This window comes from Dermacentor variabilis, chromosome 1, assembly GCF_050947875.1.
Source record: "Dermacentor variabilis isolate Ectoservices chromosome 1, ASM5094787v1, whole genome shotgun sequence".
Lineage (NCBI taxonomy): Eukaryota > Metazoa > Arthropoda > Arachnida > Ixodida > Ixodidae > Dermacentor > Dermacentor variabilis.
The window spans coordinates 77,421,847-77,429,430 of NC_134568.1; positions in this window are offsets into that span (position 1 = coordinate 77,421,847).

Below are 7,584 nucleotides of genomic sequence, written 5' to 3' on the forward strand. Positions count from 1 at the left end.
TTCAAGCGTAGCCTGCATTAAATAGTGTCATCTCGCTCAGCTATTCCGAACAATTAATTGCCGCATGTAGCTCGCGACCAGCAGACAAAAAGCAAATGAACACCGCGCGGCTTTGCCTCCTGCGCGCGCGAGGAGTGGCTTCACTGCAGAGCTAGAACATAAAGCGGACATATCCGCAACTCTGCTCCCTGCGGGATCATATACAGGGACACTACCGGATGGATGTATGGATGTTATGAGCGTCCCCTTTCGAACGGGGCGGTGGGTCGCGCCACTAAGCTCTCGCTATTATACTGCTTAACGTCCTACCCAAGTTAAAAATGAAAAAAAAAATTGCCGACGATTACGTCACTTCCTAATGCGAAATTTGAGCGCAGCAAATAAGCTGTTTCACCTTTTCGATAGATTGAGGCAAAGAAATCGAGCAACACATGTATGCGCTATCACAGAATTTTTTTTTTATTTTTCACACGTATTCCTTTAACAAAGACTCCACTAGGTAAGCTTCTGCTTCGGCGGCACGCACCTCTGGATTCTGACGGCGACGGCGCTGGGCCTCTGCTCTGGCAGCTCGTTTAGCAGCAGCAGCAGCAGACGGAGGACTTCCATCGGTCGTCTCGCTCATGGCTCAGAAAGAACTGGCAGATAATTTCGCAGTGGCGAACGGCAGCGGCAATTTCGGCTCGGGCGGTGCACATATACAGATCCGCCGCCACCGATCTGGCTCTCTGATTGCCACCGCACAGGGCGAACGGCAGCGGCAATTTCGGCTCGGGCGGTGCACATATACAGATCCGCCGCCACCGATCTGGCTCTCTGATTGCCACCGCACAGGGGTTGCATTGGAGGAGGAGCGAAGAAAGGAATTAAGTTCGAGCCGGCGCTTTGACAACCGGAGACTCGCAGGAAGAGGGGGGAGGGGGGCGGCGTGTACACCCAGCGGCAAACGATGGGGGCAGAAGCGCGCGCAGCAAGCGGACAACACGATAAAGGGAGGAGGGAAGAGATAGCAGCGACTGACTGATGCCGCTGACGCCGATAGTGAGTCAACCCCAGCTGCGGAGTTGGTTTCAGGGACAACGCCGCCGATGCCGACACAAACAATATGATATCCTCGCTTCCGCAGCGCTAAGAACCAGGTCTAGCCGTGGGAAGGTGGTCACGTATTCGTCGACGTGCCGGGGCCTACGTGAAATAACCGGCGCGTCGGCAACTGAAGAGCACCCTATCCGCCACACAAGAATAGAGGGGGGGGACCCTTTCCTCCTCTTTCTGCATGGCGGCGACGGTGTTCTATGCAGTCACGTTATCTTGACTCTCTAGCGGCGTCAGCGGCATCCAGCGGTATCAGTCGGTCGCTGCTAGCGCTGGGGGGATGAAATGGGGGCGGAGCTGGTTACGAGGCCGACGACAACGCCGACGACGACGCGAAACCCAGGAACGGACGCTAAAGAGCTGCGCTCTAAAACACTATGAACTCCCTCAACCACATTTTAATTTTTTTTTAATATTTGGGGTTTTACGTGCCAAAACAACTTTCTGATTATGAGGCACGCCGTAGTGGAGGACTCCGGAAATTTTGACCACCTGGGGTTCTTTAACGTGCACCTAAATCTAAGCACACGGGTGTTTTCGCATTTGGCCCCCATCGAAATGCGGCCGCCGTGGCCGGGATTCGATCCCGCGACCTCGTGCTCAGCAGCCCAACACCATAGCCACTGAGCAACCACGGCGGGTTCAACCACATTTTCAGACCCCCTATTGCGAACTTTGCTTTTGTACGTTTCCGTTTTTTGTCGTTTCCCTACTTTTCTTCCACCAATCTTCCAATCGCCTCTTACTAATCTCTATTGCGGACATGTTTACTTTTCCCCTGCTCTCGCTGAACCCGAGGGCTTCAAGGAGGCCAGTGGTGCCTAAATAATCTGCTGGGCAGACGTCTTCACATTCTAATAAAACATGCTCCATCGTTTCTCTAGCTTTACCGCAGCAAGCACATGCTTCTTCTTCCTTCTTATGTCTCGCTTTATAGGTGGGTGTTCTAAGGCATCCCGATCTCGCTTTGAAAAGTAATGAGAGCTTCCCTTTGAGTTATCATAAATTGTTTCTTTCCTGATTTCGTTTTCTTTTTCCTCTTGAGTAGTTACTCATGGCAGGTTTCTTTTCCACAGCCGCCACCCACCAGATTATTTCAGCCTCTCCGACTTTCCGCTTGATGCGCTTTGTTGCTGTGTTGCCCACCCTACAGGCCGCACACTCGCTGGTAAGCTTCCTAGTTGTTTGCCTCCACTGCGAATCAATGTTTTTTTCTGTACAGATATCTCCAACCCTCTCCCAGCCCATTTACTTTCTTCCATATTACTCAGTCGTTCTTCATAATCAATTTCACTGCGAGCTTCCCTCACCTCAAAACTAGTCCAGCCCATATCAGCCTGCACAGCTTCATAGTCTTCCCGTGGGCGCCCAATGCTGCTGCGCAACAGGCGCAGCGCGCTAGCAGACACAGGGAGTGGCACCAAGCAGCAGAAAGACCCCGTTACAAAATCGGCCCAACGTCTCTGGCCGACAGCAAAGCGGTTGGCCTGACCTCGGCACCCGAAGGGGGACCGGCATCGGGGATTGACACTGGTCTCACGTTTAGCGACCATCGGCAAGTGGCTTGGGCCCGACCACTGTAGCCGACGTGGCCGAGGGCACACTGCACGCGGGCCGACTACGACCCAACATTTCGCAAGCACGGGTTTGCCGTTGGCCAACAGCTGGGTGCGGACGTATTTTCTTTCTTTATTTTTTATTATATTAAAAAAACAAATCAGGTTCTTCTTTTTTTGCTGCGTGTTACGTTTTCAGGTCAACGATATACAGTTTATTAGAGGCGTTTAACTCGCGCTGACTATTAATATACGCGACATGCGCGTATAATTTACATGTAAAACATAATAAAACGCAACTAATTATTCTCTGTACTCGTTAGTATGAATACGTAACACGCAACAAAAGAAACACGTGAACGCAATGTTTTCTCTTTTAGGAGTTTATTTTGCAAACATAAAATACATTATTTTTTTCGTGCAGTAGTGTTAACAATTTGCAAGCAGTCTTTGTTCACTGAAATAGTACGATACAGCTAAAGGACAGTGCTGGTCTTCTGCGAGAGTTTTGCATACTGCTTGGGAGTCTCTTTTTCAGCCGTTCCATGTTCTTGGCTCTGAACGGTACAGCATCCGGTATTTCTCTGTCCCCATCGAGAGTGAAGCTTGGATAGTTACAGTGCTCATACAAACTGAAACAAACGAACAAACAAATAATATAATAATGAATAACTCTGTGAACCATGCAGATGATTTAGTGGTCTTGTTCACATATGTGTGCAAGAAATCCTGATCCTGGCACAGCCACAGACAAAATTATTATTTCGTCGTTGCACATGTATGTATAGACACACTGTGCACTTCCAGTGAAAATTAGGGCGTTCAACTTCTGCGACGTGAGTCATGCTTTAGAACCGCCCAAGCAAACATGAGGACAAGAAGGATCGATTTACTGACTTGGCTCGGAATATTGTTGCAAAAATTATGCATCCAGGCAACGCGATCAATGAATACCACAACACATGGTTGCACAAACAAAGTAGCACGCAAAGACCCACGAGATCAAAGTTTATAGGCTTACACAACGCCGAGACTGCAGTGACAAAGTTTCACACGTAAACTATGAAAATGTGACAACAAAACAATTGAGGAACAACTTACATATCGGTTGTCCACAGTGTTTCACGTACATGCTTTTTTGTCTGATGTTCCTAGATCTACTCCACTCCACATGCGGAAAAGTACCACACACAATCCATTGTTACCTGCGATGCACCAGACGTATATCGTACAGTACTGGGTATTTAGTTTTCTTTTTTCATCTGTGGGAACAAAAGCGACTTTGAATTAATTATGACTTTTCCGCAATGACAACCAGACAAGCGTCTTACCTGATTTCTTCCCGAATGGTGATAACAGTTCCAAGTGCAGCAGTCATTCTGAACGGCGAGACAAGGCGGCTCCACTCCATGGAAAGGGCTTGCGCTCTTCTTGTCCATGTTACCTTGTGTAGTTTGCGTTTATATGCGCAGTCCATGATAACAGAAACGCACCAACTAGTCCATTAAGCTGTCGAGACGCGAAACGAGCTGGCATCCAGGGCTAGCATTTGGTGGGAACTCACGCCCTTGCCCTGCGGCCACGCGAGCGGCCTTGCGCTGACGAATAGCAAAGTCCCGCTTCGCTTACTCGCCTCGTTGGTGGCAGCTGATGCTGACGGAGAGAATCGCCCGTCCCTGCTTTCCAAGAACCTCTTCATTCCTTCTGGGAGAGGTAGATGCGACGGTGCAAGACGACCGCGGTTCCCCGTACTTTTCCTTTCTTCTTTTTTCGCTATTTCCTTCTTGGTGTGTGTTTGTGTGTGTGTTGTGCATGCGTGCGTGTGTAATGAAAACCAACGATCTAGATTTTGCAGGGATTGGTAGCTCTATACGAACATGTAATAGCTAATATATATAATAATTTTGACCTCTTCAATGCGTCAAACAGTAATTTGGGTGCTATGTTTGTTACCATGTAGGTTCTGTTTTTCTTTTTGTGAATATTGTTTAAATATTGTATAATCTTGTTTTGTTTCCTTTTGTTCTTGCTCATTATTGTATAACTGTTGTTACACTGTGCAATTACCTTTGTTTTAAAAGTCTTGCTGTGAAGAAGCTGCCAAGCGAAAGGGGGCTGCGGCTTTGTCAATCTTTATCTGACAGCTTTTTCTGCGACTCCGCTGTCTGTACCTTTACCAAAAGGCAGAAATAACTAAATTGAATTTTAATAAATATTCATCTTCAATGCATTGCGTCTATATGTGCACGGAGTTCGATATGTGCGTACATGCTACACAGTCGCATGCACAGCATGCATGCACAGGCGAGCTTTGCACGAAAATTGTAGATATGCCTCACAGGAGACGGAGCTTGAAAAAACACTCACGATGTGCCATAAATTTATTAATTCTCAACTGCTTGATTGTTGAATGTCATTAGTTCATTGTGCAAATGTTGTAACAATTCGACCTAACTCTAGTTCTTCCCAATCAAATACACGTCGACAGCAGAAAATGCTTCATTTGTATGACTGACATTGCATGCAGCCTTAATTATTCTCAGACGAATTCACAATAGCTACAGAAATTGCAGATTCTGACATTTCTTGGCTTCGTACAATCACTTCTTTCACACTCCCCAGTGAAAACATCCAACCGAAATGTTTTCCTGAACTGTACAGTCCGCGAGTCGCCTGCGCTTATATCGTCGGACGACTTTTGCTGTCATGCGACAGGGCCGTTTACAATTAACACGCCGTTCGCGAACAATTTTGCTTGACTCTTTCCGCTGTGCTGTTACGACTATTACTATTACGAGAACAGTCTAACCCAATATCAACTTGATTAAATTTTGTTCCCTGTTAAATAGTTATTTTCTCGCTAGTTTACCTACAAAAAAAGAAAGCAATAATGAACGATACAATAGTGTTGCAAACATATCCGTTTTTGAAGTATTGAAATCTTGTGCTTTTTGGTAAAGGAAATGTAATACTTATGCGATATGTCTTCTTCTTGCGACTTGCACACTGGTCTCCACGTACTCTTGCTCTCATAATAGGGGTCGTTGCATGCGCACCCGCATATATGGCGAAAATAAATTTGATTCTGATTTCATAATTCGCTCTAATTACTAGAGTTCGATCAGTCCAGAACAAAGCACAGAACTATCCTTTAGCCGGAAGCTGATCTAACTGCCAGATGAACTGCCACTAACGTCTGTGTGTCATGTATGTGCCAGAAGAAGTGCAGGGTAATATTCTACGGGACGTCTTTCATATATAAAATATCCACGATGAGACTTCCGACGGATACGGTTTCGTATGCTGAGGCAGTACATGCATGAGTCGGATATTCTAATGACGAAGCTTTCTTTTACATGGTGCTATAGGTTGCGTGGGAGCTAGGTTACGTAGGCGCCTACATGCAGCGCGCAGTCTGCCATTTGGGAAGTGGCGTCATTCCTTCGTCTTGCCCAAGAGCGATGTATGAAAGCGCTATACGTGAAAGCATATACGTGAACAAAGCACAGAACTATCCTTTAGCCGGAAGCTGATCTAACTGCCAGATGAACTGCCACTAACGTCTGTGTGTCATGGTTGCTGTTTTTCCCCGTGTGATGAACCGCCGTCATCGCTTTTGTATAGCTGGTCTATATTCCGTCATTACATATATTCGTCCGTCAACATTTATTACGCAAAAGCAACAACAATAAAAAATTGCTGCCTCTCACTCCTTCAAAGCACTACGCAGCCTGTCGGAACGCACTGGCGCGTGTGAACGCATGGCCTGAAGGCTCAATTTCAAAGTGTTGTTCAATTGCTGCAGGCCTGAACCACTCGTGAAGACTTTTCGAGCCACGTTACTTTATTATGCTCGCTTTTCTTGCGACCGATGACAAGACATTAAATTTGGCTGCCTCTGCAAGACAAAACTGTACCTACGCAGCTTCTTAAATGTAAGAATCGGCTCAGCGGCTGTCGGACTGTGTGCATGGTCCAGTGTGACACGTCACTCAGAAACTCCGTATATGCAAGTATATGACGCGACACGAATATAACGTGAGAAGGGACCTTATATATATATATATATATATATATATATATATATATATATATATATATATATATATATATATATATATATATATATATATTACGTGCAGTGATGCCGCAAGGAAACAGGAAACGACGCATAAAAGCGTTTGCTCGCAAGACGCAATTTTTTCTTCGTTACTGCGAACTGCCGTCGCAAAATACAGTGAAAGGACGAGTGCCTGCAGAATTACTCGGTGTTACTGCTGACTTCTTTGTCACCGTCGGCGAGAACAGTTTCTGCCCGCCATGCGACCAAAATTATTATACAGGCAGCACTTCAGAAATACCCGCAATAGAATCGAACACGGCAAAGCATCTCACGCAGTGTGCAACGAAGGCCGCTCGCTTGGTGCGCCTACACATCACCGCCGATCGTCTTGCACAAGGTTTCGATTAATACGCCGTATTTAAGCGGCACTAAGAACCTTTTAAAGTTAGGAGAATAAAGGCGGCGCGAAATGCACAGTGGCAACTCCCAGCTCGCGCGCTCTTGCGCATGGTGAAATCTCAGCGCTAGATAAAGTAAAGGAAAAATAGAACACGTTATGTTTATGTCACGAACCCGAATACAATGCGAGGTGCGTTCCGAGACTGGAAATTTCGGGCGAATAACGCGCGCTATATTCGTGCAAATATATTAAGTGCGTATCTCTCGTGTGTCGCCTCTTCTGTGGCTCACGTGCTCTCACGCTGCACAACCTCTCCTATAGCCGGTGACACTGGTAGCAGCACGTAAATACCGCCTCCTTTTATAGTATTGTTATTTTATTATTATTATTATTATTATTATTATTATTATTATTATTATTATTATTATTATTATTATTATTATTATTTTTGTACAAAGTAAACACCAACA